The following is a 12,719-nucleotide window of genomic DNA, read 5'->3' on the forward strand; positions in this document are numbered from 1 at the left end:
CCATATGCCGCACACTAAACCATGCAGAGCTTTATGGGCGAAGTCCAAGGAAGAAACCATTGCTGAAGAAAAGACATAAAAAGGAATGACTGATCTTTGCCAAAGAGTACCTTGACAAACCACAATCCTTCTGGGAAAAAGTTCTGTGGACAGATGAAACAAAAATATAGCTTTTTGGCAATGCAAATCAACAGTTTGTTTACAGACGGCGCAATGAAGTTTATAAGGAAAAGAACACCTTATCAACAGTTAAGCATGGTGGAAGATCCAAAATGCTGAGGTGTTGCTTTGCTTCGCCTGGTACTGGAGGCCTTGACCATATCACAGGAATCATGAAATCAAGAGATTTTAGAGCGAAATGTCCTACCTAGTGTAAGAAAACTTGGTTTGAGTCGAAGATCATGGGTCCTCCAACAAGGCAATGACTAGGCATGAGCGAACATTTCAATGTTCAGTTCGGAAAAGTTTGCCGAACAAATTGATATTCGCCGAATTTATTCGCCGAATGTTCGTCGAACATTTCCGAATCCCATAGGAGTCAATGGAGGGACCAAAAAAATGCATATACAACACCTAGAAATGGGACCAAAAGCTGCCAAAACACATCAAATTAGGTGTAGACACCAGGGAATGCCATCAATTGACCCAGAGTACAAGTACTATAATAATTATTACTGTGACAGCGACATTTATTCAGTTGCGCTTTACATGTCAAAAGGGGTCACCGACTGGTACAACAGGAGAGAGGGCCCTGCCTGCGAGGGCGCACTGTCACGGACGTGGTTTGTGGAACCACTGTGCCACGGACGCCGGAGAGCCTGGAGGTGCATGACTAAGCGAGAACCGGACTGTTCACTAGAGCCTCTGATGGTGAGGTTAGACTTGGCTCCCGATGAACGCCAGGTGCTACTCCAGGACAGACCAACGGACGCGCAGCGGCTGGACCCAATAGGACAGACTAGATAGTGCAGCAGGCAGAGTCTATATCAGAGTGCAGCAGGCAGAGTCTGTATCAGGAGTGCAGCAGGCAGAGTCTGTATCAGGAGTGCAGCAGGCAGAGTCTGTATCAGGAGTGCAGCAGGCAGAGTCTGTATCAGGAGTGCAGCAGGCAGAGTCTGTATCAGAGTGCAGCAGGTAGATTCTGTATCAGAGTGCAGAAGGCCGAGTCTATATCAGAGTGCAGCAGGCAGAGTCTGTATCAGGAGTGCAGCAGGCAGAGTCCGTATCAGAGTGCAGCAGACAGAGTCTGTATCAGGAGTGCAGCAGGCAGAGTCTGTATCAGGAGTGCAGCAAGGACTGGTACGCAACCTTACACAACTTAGACTGCAGAACCGGAAGGTTCCACTGCAACCAACCCAATAGATGGAGACCCAATCAGGATTCCCCACATTTAAAAAAATTAGTGGCAGACGCCAGCAAAATGACATCAATTTCACTACTGTAGAAATAGTGTAAATAAGTCCCACACCTCTTCCAGTACAGCCAACCCAGGAGATGGAGACCTAACCAGGAGTGTTCACATTGCCCTAAATGAGGGCCTAACACCACCGAAGTGGCATCAATGTCATCAGACTACAAGTAGTTTAACGCAGACCCATACCTGTCCCACTACAGCCAACCCAGGAGATGGAGACCTAACCAGGAGTGTTCACATTGCCCTAAATGAGGGCCTAACACCACCGAAGTGGCATCAATGTCATTAGACTACAAGTAGTTTAATGCAGACCCATACCTGTCCCGCTACAGCCAATCCAGGATATGCAGACTGAATTGGAACTGTTTACATTTAAAAAAATAGGGCCTAAGACCACCATTTCCGTGGCCAACAGATTGGAGATGGTGGAGTTCAACCTCCAACAGCAGGACTGAGGGCTGGCTGCAGTGCTGAGAGAGGGCAGAGTACGGTGAAACGGACAAACCGATAGACCGTGAGTGAGGTGCAGGCAGAGATGTTACGGTGGATAGAGAAACGTGTAGTGTGCTCAGAGAAACAAGCGCAGCAGGCATGTCTGCTTCACTTACAGCTGACGGGCTGTCACTCAACCTAACTGCAGCGGGTGTACAGCTGGTTCTGTCGGACACCTGCGTGACACAACTTAGCACGGTAACAGAGGAGGAGGAAGAAGCAGCAGAGGTGTTTGATGAGGCGACTGATGGTTGTTTATTGAAAATCAATTTAGAGTTTATCATGTTTGTGTATCCGTTTGGGGAGAAAAATATCTGCACCTAATGCTCAATTTAGCTACAGTATAACTATAGAAATGAATAGAGACCAAAACCTCTTCTACTACAGTCAACCCAATGGATGGAGACCCATTCAGGATTCTCCACATTTCCAAAAATTAGCGGCAGACGCCAGCAAAGTGTAATTAATTTCACTACAGTAGAAATAGTGTAAATGAGACCCACATCTCTTCCAGTACAGACAACAAAAGAGATGGAGACTTAACCAGGAGTGTTCACATTGCCCTACATGAGGGCCTAACAAACACCACCAAAGTGACATCAATTTCACTAAAGTATAAGTATTGCAAAGGAGGCCTAAACCAGTTCAACTACAACCAACCCAATAGATAGAGACCCAATCAGGATTCCCCACATTTAAAAAAATTAGTGGCAGACGCCAGCAAAGTGGCATCAATTTCACTGCTGTAGAAATAGTGTAAATAAGACCCACACCTCTTCCAGTACAGCCGACCCAGGAGATGGAGACCTAACCAGAAGTGTTCACATTGCCCTAAATGAGGGCCTAACACCACCGAAGTGTCATCAGACTACAAGTAGTTTAACGCAGACCCAAACCTGTCCCACTACAGCCAACCCAATGGATGGAGATATGTGACACCTTGCTCCCGCTCGCTAGCCCCTACCCTGAGAGATGGGGTTACTCGGACGGCGGGCCCGCTGTGTAGGGTGGATGCAGTCGTGGCCTAGGCCCGGTCCGTGCCCAGGGTCGTCACATTAAAAATATGGGCTAGGAGGGACGGTGGTAATCGAGTGGATATAATGACTACGCCACCTGTGGTTTCTGGTGATCCTCCACCAGCGCTGTGTTCAGTCCTCTGAGGCGGGATGTCGTGGCAGCAGCAGATGGTACTACTCCCCACAGGCGGAGCAGGTCCTCAGGGCAGAGAAGAGGGGATCAGGGGAGTAGTAGTGGGTGGTGTGGTGAGGTGTGGTGCCGCGCTGAAATAAGGAACCGGAGGCAATGGATGCAGTCTTCCAAACTTTACTCACGTTGTTCGGTGTCAGCTGCAAGACTTCTCCTTGCTCCTCACGGCGCGCTGCAGCCACCAGGAAGGGGTTCAGCACACTCCGGGTAGTTCGGGTGCATCAATCAGGACCCCCGCACCAGAGTGTTCCTAGAATTTCCCACTAGGTCCTCTCCCATCCGTATGTGGTGCGTGTTACAAGGCTGGGTCTCCCTCTGGCTATACACAGAACAAGGGTACAGGTGGCGACTCTGCTCCGTCCGTTACCCGGTGGGATCTGCAAAGATGTGTGGTTGTGGATTTTAATAATCACCTAGGCAGGTTATCGATGCAATAAGTTTTATTCCTTCCGACCACGGTGAACAGCAATTCCAGGTAAATGTCCAACAGGCAATTCTCTTAGTCCTTGAGTTTCCAACCTGGGATCAGTAGTTCCACTGCCCCGTACCAGGTGATACCCACTGTCCCCCAACTTTTGGTTGGCCCACAGCTTTTTGTATCTCCCGCCGGTATATTGGCAGTCACAGCATATGCTCCTTCGGATGATGGATATCACGACCGCAGCCCGTGATACCAACCAGCTCTCCGTCCGACTAGCAATGAAACTTCCCTTTCTCCTGCCCAGGGTTCAGCCCCCTGAATCAGCAGAAGAGCTCACCCCTCCCTCCCCCAGCTAACTGTGCCTTAGTGGAACCCATCCCCTGGGTTTGCATGTGAGACTACCTGTGGTGACGGAGAGAACAATGGCCCAAGGTCTCGGAGATATGGTCACTGAATGGAATAGATACCTGAGGTTGAACTGATGAGCAAACAAATCACTAACAAAACATAGCAAGCAAATTTCTAACAAAACACAAAATTAAGATTGACGAAAAGGGGTGCTCAGTGCTGGAAAAGTATTTAGAAAGTGGCCCGGTCCTCACAGGATCCTCTAAGCCTCTGGTCTTTTCTGACTGAGACGTGAAGTAGCAAAGCCAGATATCGGGGGCCGGTACCCCTCTTGCAGCAGGAGTCCCTCTGGCCTGGCCAGAATGAGAGTAGCAGGTGGCGTACGCCGCTCCGTCCGCGTCCCCTGGGATCCTTTTGCCTGGGGAGCTTTACTCCTCCGCTCCCCTCCAGGCCTTCTTAGGTAGGGACCTTGACCGGGTAGAGACAGCGGTTAACTCTAGCCCGCTCCTCGTGTCAAGGCCGGAGCACGAGGACCGTGTATCTCCAATCAGCTGCAGGTTCTAACAGAAAGCCACGTTCAGTGATGAAGATCACAATCAAAAGACCTTGAACCTAAGATGGCCGTTATTTAAATATGAATTAGCAAGTGTAACCTAAAGGTGCGTCCTCCACCCTCACCCACTACATGGTTCACCCTATTTTTGGTTCCCCCCCATCTCCTCTATCCCGGCTGGGGCAGCACTATGGTGCCTTAAAGCCCCCCTCAGGACAGGAGTGGTGTAGTGTTGAATGGATGGCTGAGTCCTGAGAGGTGCTCCATCCTTACCTCGGAGAGGAGATACCACACCTCGGTCTGAGGTGCAGTACCCCTGTGGTGACTAAACCCTCAGGGGGCGCCACAGATACAATCAGAATTCTCCACATTTCCCAAAATTAGGGCCTAAAACCTGCAGCAGCATCAGCAGCAGCAAGAGCAGGCACAGAAGCCATATCACAGACTGCAATTTCAAGAGATCAATGCAGCACACTCAAAACGACAACATCGCCTACTCTGTACAGTCTGCAATTGAGATGCAAAAGTCCTTGGAGATCCATGACTTGTTCATCTTGATGAAAGTTAGGCGGTCTACACTTTCAGGGGACAGCCGGGTGCGCTTATCCGTCAAGACACTACCAGCAGCGCTGAAGACACGTTCAGGGAGATAAAACCTCCAAGGTGTGAGAGGCGAGCTCAGGCCATTCATCCATTTTTGAAGACCAAAATGTAAAAGGGTCCAAATACTCCCTTATGGTATTGATATTGGACTCTAGATACTCCTGCACCATCCTCTCCAGTCATTCACCACGTGTCAGACTTGTACTCTGTTGTGCTAGTGCAAAAGATGTGTGAAAGGACTCCCAGAAATTGTTTCTGCCACTTACTCTGCTGCTGCTAATGTTTTGGTGTTGGTAAACTGATGTGCTGGAGGTTGAAAGACTACAGCTGCGATGCACACTGTGTGCCTCACTGTTATCTTGGGGAAAACCTCTATTAAGGTTGCTTAAAAGATTGTTTCAATACTCCAACATAAGCGGGTCCCTTTCCAGGGCGGGAAGCATCTGGCAAAATTGACTCTTATAACGTGGATCTAACAGAGTGGCAACCCAGTAATCAGCATTATTTCAAATCCTATCTATATGGGGATCATGTTGTAGATAGTGCATCAAGAAGGCACTCATATGTCAGGCTCTTCGAAGAGGTCCAAAACCAGACTGTATTGTGGGCTGCATAACACTGATACTTGTTTCCTCCGTCCCCTCCTGCCAACTCGGCTCTTGCACCTTCACTAACTAGTTTGCCTGGTATCACCAAACCCCCTCGATCGCTGTAATCCACCGTCACTTGGCATCCGCCTGTGTGACGACAGTCTGGAAATTTGAGACATTGGTATCCCTTCCGTATCCTCCCCTTCTTCTGGGGCCACCACCTCCTGCCGCAGGTTATTCAAAGTTTGCTCCAGCATGTATATGACTGGAATAGTGATGATGATGACGGCATCGTCAGCACTAACCAGTTTAGTAGCCATTTAAAAACCGTGCAGAAGGATGCAGAGGTCCTTAATCTGTTCCCACTCTGCAAACGTGATATGCCCCAAGTCCGTCATGCATTGCCCCAAGCTATACGTCATGACATACTGCGTCAGAGCTCGTTGCTCTGACGCAGTATGTCACCCGCGTCAGCACATCGCAGATCAACCTGTTAACTGGCACGGATAAAGACCTCTGTATCGATGCAAGTCGATGACATGAGGTGTGCGAACAGCGGAGGTGAGCACACAGCTTCTGTACTTTGTGAAGCAGCTCATCGAGGCAAGGATAGTGGCGGAGAAATCGCTGTACCACCAGGTTGAGGACGTGAGCCATGCCACACGTGTGCGAGCTTGCCTCAGCCTAGGGCTGCTAACAGGTTCGCACCGTTATTGCACACGGCCTTCCCTGGCTCTAGGGTCAGCGGAGACAGCCATTGCTCAAATTGAGCCTGGAGAGCTTCCCACAACTCTTCAGCTGTATGACTGCGATCTCCAAGGCATATTAATTTGAAGACTGCCTGATTACTGTGAGCCCTGCCTGCGCAGTATGGAGGTGGTGTGTATTCACTTCGCACATTTGGAACTCATGTCTCGTTAAGGCAGAGGTTGAGCGCGCAGGTGGAGGCCCTAGAGGAGGTGGAGGACGCAGAAGCAGCGGAGGAAGTCGGAAATACAGAGGTTTCTTCTGCAAGCCTTGGGGATTCCAAGATTTGTTGAGCAGCCCCTTCCCCGCCTGCCCCCACAGCCACCAGAGTGACCCAGTGCCCAGTCAGCGAGATGTAACGCCCTTGGCCATGCTTACTCGTCCAGGTGTCTGTGTTGAAATGTACCCTGGCACACGTAGATTTAGACAAGGAACGGGTGATGTTGTCTGCGACATGCTGGTGTAGCTCAGGCACAGCTTTCTTAGAGAAGTAATGGTCACTGGGCAGCTGGGACTGGGGGACTGCGACGGCCATCAGTTTTCGGAAACCGTCTGTATCTACCAGGCGGAAAGGCAGCATTTCCATGGCCAACAGATTGGAGATGGTGGAGTTCAACCTCCTAGCTTTGTCATGCGTAGGATGAAACAATCTTTTACGTGACCACAACTGTGGGACCGAGGGCTGGCTAAGGTGCTGAAAGTGGGTGGAGTGTGGTGAACCGGAAAAACTGGTGGAGAAAGTGAGGTGCAGATGTTACGGTGGATTGAGAAACATGAGGTATGCTCGGTGAAACAAACACAGCAGGCGTGTCCGCTTCCGTTACAGCTGACGGACTGTCACTCAGCCTGACTGGAGCAGGTAAAGAACCGGAGGAGACCTGCGTGACAATGCTTGGCACGGTAACAGAGGAGGAGGAAGAAGCAGCGTATGCGTTTGATGGGGCAGCTGATGGTTGTTGAGGTGCGCTGGTCCGCATTTCAGCGCGGTAAGATTCCCAGCGTAAAGAATGTTGTTTGAGCATGTGAATATTCATGCATGTAGTAGTCAAATAATTGCAGCTTTTCCCTCTACTGAGTTTTTTATCGCAAAGTTTGCAGATAACGTGAGTTGGCTCATCCTTTGCAGTCAGTGACAAAAAAGGCCCATGCTAGGCAACCCTTGCTGCCCCTGCGAACTGCAGACCCGTAACCGCTGCTGGCCACAGCCACGGTTGTGGATAAGGATGCAGTGCTCCTCATGCTTGCATCACTCCGTGTCTGTGTCGTAGGGCGAAATGTAACCTCTTCGTCTTCCTCCTCCACCTCCTCAGATGAGCTACTTGGCTGCGTGACTCTGGGTTCATACCAAGTAGGATCTTCAACCTCGTCATCATCCAATGTGTTATCCCATTCCTCGCCCTCAGAGTGACCTCTCTCCTCTTGTTTAGAGATGAGCGTTGTTCTACTCGAACTGTTCGCCAATCTCAAATTCGAGCTGTTTTGGGCGGTGTTCGAGCCGTTCGGCGAACACGAACGATTTGAGAAAAATTCGGCTGTTCGAGGTTATGTTCGATAACTGTTCGTGCACCAAAATCATAACTGGATTTTTTCTCAGTAATGATGAAAATTAATGTTAATACGCAGTTTGAGTGTACAGTGGGGTGGGGGGAGGGGCAGGGGATGGATCTCTGCAGGAATAATGAAGATCTCCATTTTTTTTTCTCTTTCCCGCATTTACAGTGGGGAGGTGCAATCTGTCAGCCTATCAGCAGCGCACACACGGAGCGAAGTGCTTTTTTTCACACAAGCAAGGGCATGTGTCATTGGCAGTGTATGTCACATGTCCTTGCCCTATAAGACCAAGCCATTTTCCCCGTCGCCACCATTTTCTCACTGCTGCAGCTGCGTGTTAGACGGCACCGCTGTTGCTGTGTGCGCTATACCTTGTTAATTTCAAGCCAATTTTCGCACAAATCTACAGATAGCTTGGGAGTAGGGAATAGTTGTGATTGCAGTCCTTTTAAGGACTAGGTTACAGCATTTCCTACGACTTTTATCAGGCAGGTCTGTGCTCTTAAATAGATAGGTTGTGGGAGTAAAGACTAATTGTAATTGGAGTCCTTTTCAGGACTAGGTTACATCAATTCCTATCAGTTTTTGCCAGGCAGGTCTGTGCCAGTGCTGTGCAAGTTTTTTTCACAGCATTTGGCTGAATCTAGCAAAGCTAATCCTTTTTGGCCTATTGCAGAGTGTGTTAGTCAGTGGAGTAGCCTATCTGTGTTGCAAGATATACCACCTGTGTATAGAATACCAATTTTTTTACTGCACCTAGTGAAGTAAAATCTTTTGGGCATAGCATCATTCTATTAGTCCATCTATACTGACCTCCATCAGGTTGCAAATTGAATATAATTTTTTTCTGCATCTAGCTCTGAAAAAATATTTGGCCTTCTAGCAGTGTGTGGGACTTTCTCTATTAGTCCATCTATACTGACCTCCATCAGGTTGCAAATTAAAAATAATTTTTATCTGCATCTAGCTCTGAAAAAATGTTTGGGCTTCTAGCTGTGTGTGGGACTTGTTCTATTACTCCATCTATACTGACCTCCATCAGGTTGCAAATTGAATATAATTTTTTTCTGCATCTAGCTCTGAAAAAATATTGGGCTTCTAGCTGTGTGTGGGACTTGTTGTATTAGTCCATCTATACTGACCTCCATCAGGTTGCAAATTGAATATATTTTTTTCTGCATCTACCTCTGAAAAAATATTGGGCTTCTAGCTGTGTGTGGGACTTGTTCTATTAATCCATCTATACAGACCTCCATCAGGTTGCAAACTGAATATAATTTTTTTCTGCATCTAGCTCTGAAAAAATATTTGGCCTTCTAGCAGTGTGTGGGACTTTCTCTATTAGTCCATCTATACTGACCTCCATCAGGTTGCAAATTAAAAATAATTTTTATCTGCATCTAGCTCTGAAAAAATGTTTGGGCTTCTAGCTGTGTGTGGGACTTGTTCTATTACTCCATCTATACTGACCTCCATCAGGTTGCAAATTGAATATAATTTTTTTCTGCATCTAGCTCTGAAAAAATATTGGGCTTCTAGCTGTGTGTGGGACTTGCTGTATTAGTCCATCTATACTGACCTCCATCAGGTTGCAAACTGAATATATTTTTTTCTGCATCTACCTCTGAAAAAATATTGGGCTTCTAGCTGTGTGTGGGACTTGTTCTATTAATCCATCTATACAGACCTCCATCAGGTTGCAAACTGAATATAATTTTTTTCTGCATCTAGCTCTGAAAAAATATTTGGCCTTCTAGCAGTGTGTGGGACTTTCTCTATTAGTCCATCTATACTGACCTCCATCAGGTTGCAAATTAAAAATAATTTTTATCTGCATCTAGCTCTGAAAAAATGTTTGGGCTTCTAGCTGTGTGTGGGACTTGTTCTATTACTCCATCTATACTGACCTCCATCAGGTTGCAAATTGAATATAATTTTTTTCTGCATCTAGCTCTGAAAAAATATTGGGCTTCTAGCTGTGTGTGGGACTTGTTGTATTAGTCCATCTATACTGACCTCCATCAGGTTGCAAACTGAATATATTTTTTTCTGCATCTACCTCTGAAAAAATATTGGGCTTCTAGCTGTGTGTGGGACTTGTTCTATTAATCCATCTATACAGACCTCCATCAGGTTGCAAACTGAATATAATTTTTTTCTGCATCTAGCTCTGAAAAAATATTTGGCCTTCTAGCAGTGTGTTGGACTTTCTCTATTAGTCCATCTATATTGACCTCCATCAGGTTGCAAATTAAAAATAATTTTTATCTGCATCTAGCTCTGAAAAAATATTTGGGCTTCTAGCTGTGTGTGGGACTTGTTCTATTACTCCATCTATACTGACCTCCATCAGGTTGCAAATTGAATATAATTTTTTTCTGCATCTAGCTCTGAAAAAATATTGGGCTTCTAGCTGTGTGTGGGACTTGTTGTATTAGTCCATCTATACTGACCTCCATCAGGTTGCAAACTGAATATATTTTTTTCTGCATCTACCTCTGAAAAATATTTGGCCTTCTAGCAGTGTGTGGGACTTGTTCTATTAGTCCACCTATACTGACCTCCATCAGGTTGCAAATTCAAAATAATTTTTTGTCTGCATCTAGCTCTGAAAAAATATTTGGCCTTCTAGCAGTGTGTGGGACTTTCTCTATTAGTCCATCTATACTGACCTCCATCAGGTTGCAAACTGAATATTTTTTTTTCTGCATCTACCTCTGAAAAAATATTTGGGCTTCTAGCTGTGTGTGGGACTTGTTCTATTAGTCCATCTATACTGACTTCCATCAGGTTGCAAATTGAATATAATTTTTTTCTGCATCTAACCCAGCCAATAGTTTTGGCCTAATACCACAGTTTGGCCACTCAGCTCTGCTCGGTTCCCATCCATTGTTTTTTTGTGCAAACAACTCCAGAGTTGTGAATTAGTTAACCACCAAAATGAGTGGAAAAAGGCCTGCTGCTGGTGGAAAGGGGAATAGGCGTGTTGGGAAGGGGAAAAAAGGTTGTGTCCGTGGGGTAGGTGTTAAAGCAACAGTAACATCTGAAGAAGAAAGACCATCTTCCAGCCAAGCTAAAATGTCTACTTCTTTTAGATCCCTTTCTTACGGCCACGCCAATCGCTACAAATTCCAGATGAGGCACAAAAACAGCAGGTGCTTCAACGGATATCAAGTGCTCCTTTAAGTGGGCTCTCCTCCATATCAACTTCAACATCACAAATACTCCAGTCCTCAAAGGTGTCACCCCAATTGCACTTGCTTCCTCACAGCTCCCAAATCTCCAGCTGCCCGTCTGAGTATGAGGTAGAACAGATGGTTGAGTCTGCAGAGCTGTTTACTCATACTATAGCCTGGGAATCAGAGGTCGACTCCAGCGCTTCTGTGAATCCAGACGAGGAAATGATCTGCACTGATGCCCAGAATCTTTATGAGTCGGATCCAGGACCAGACGCAGAAGGTTCTGACCATAATGTAGACCCTCATTCCCAAACTGTAACTCCTGTTGGTGGAGACAATGAGGAAGACGATGATGAGACTCAAATACCTGATTGGAGCGACAACTTTAGTTTTTTGTCAGGGCAGGAACAGGTTGGCTCTGAGGACGACGGGTGTGATAACGCACAGGGTGATGATGATGAGGTTGGAGATCCCACTTACTGTCAACCCACAGTCAGCCAAGAGATGAGGTCAGCAGAGGAGGTGGAGGAAGATGCTAGTGACGACGAGGTCAGGTTGCGCCTTCCTGGACAGAGACGTAGTACTGGAAGCACGTCAACAACTGCATCCTCAAACACAACTCTGCCTCTCACCACAAGTCGTGGTGGCTCTTCAGGCCGCATGGGTGCTAAGCCTTGCATAGCCTGGGCATTTTTTCAGATCGATAAAGATGACCCAACTCGTGTTATCTGTAACATTTGTCAGCAAAAGCTAAGTAGAGGCCAAAAAATACATAGTTTGAGTACTTCATGCATGAACCGGCACATGGACATGAAGCATAAGTTGCAGTGGGAAGCTCAGTGTGCTACAATGCGGCCTAGCCGACCGGGCCAACCACCGTCTGCCATATCTTGTGCATCCGCGGCCTCTTCATCCTCTGTGACTGGGGGGACAGCAGTCACACCTGTTTTGGGGCGCAGACCTGCCACCTCTTTACCCGCAACAGCCAGCGTCATCATTTTCTTTGGAGGTGGTAACACCAGCTGGTGTTGAGCGCTGTCCGACATCGATAGCACCACCTTTGGATCAAGGCAACCTAACATGTCCGCCTGCATCTTCCTCACAGACCGGCAGTTTGCCGGGGACACCCTTATCAACCCCGTCTAAGCACAATAGCCAGCCCTCGGTCCCTCAGATGTGGACAAGTAAAAGACCATTTCCTCCTAGCCATGAGAAAGCTTAGAGGTTGAATTTCACCATCTGCAAGCTCTTGGCTACAGAAATGCTGCCTTTCCGCCTGGTGGACACAGAGGATTTTCGAGACCTTATGTCCGTCGCAGTGCCCCAGTACCAGATGCCCAGTCGGCACTACTTCTCAAAGAAAGGTGTGCCTGCGCTCCACCAGCATGTCGCACACAACATCACCGCTTCTTTGAGAAACTCTGTGTGTGACAGGGTACATTTCACCACAGACACTTGGACGAGTAGGCATGGACAGGGGCGTTACATGTCGCTGACTGGGCACTGGGTAACTATGGTGACAGCAGGACAAGGGGCTGCTGTCCAAGTCTTGCCGTCCCCACGAGTTGTGTGTCAATCCTCTTTATGTCAAAGTTCCTCCACTGCTTCTGCCTCC

Source organism: Phyllobates terribilis, unplaced genomic scaffold (assembly GCF_046119375.1).
Source record: "Phyllobates terribilis strain yellow unplaced genomic scaffold, ASM4611937v1 Scaffold_1__5_contigs__length_1240528914, whole genome shotgun sequence".
Lineage (NCBI taxonomy): Eukaryota > Metazoa > Chordata > Amphibia > Anura > Dendrobatidae > Phyllobates > Phyllobates terribilis.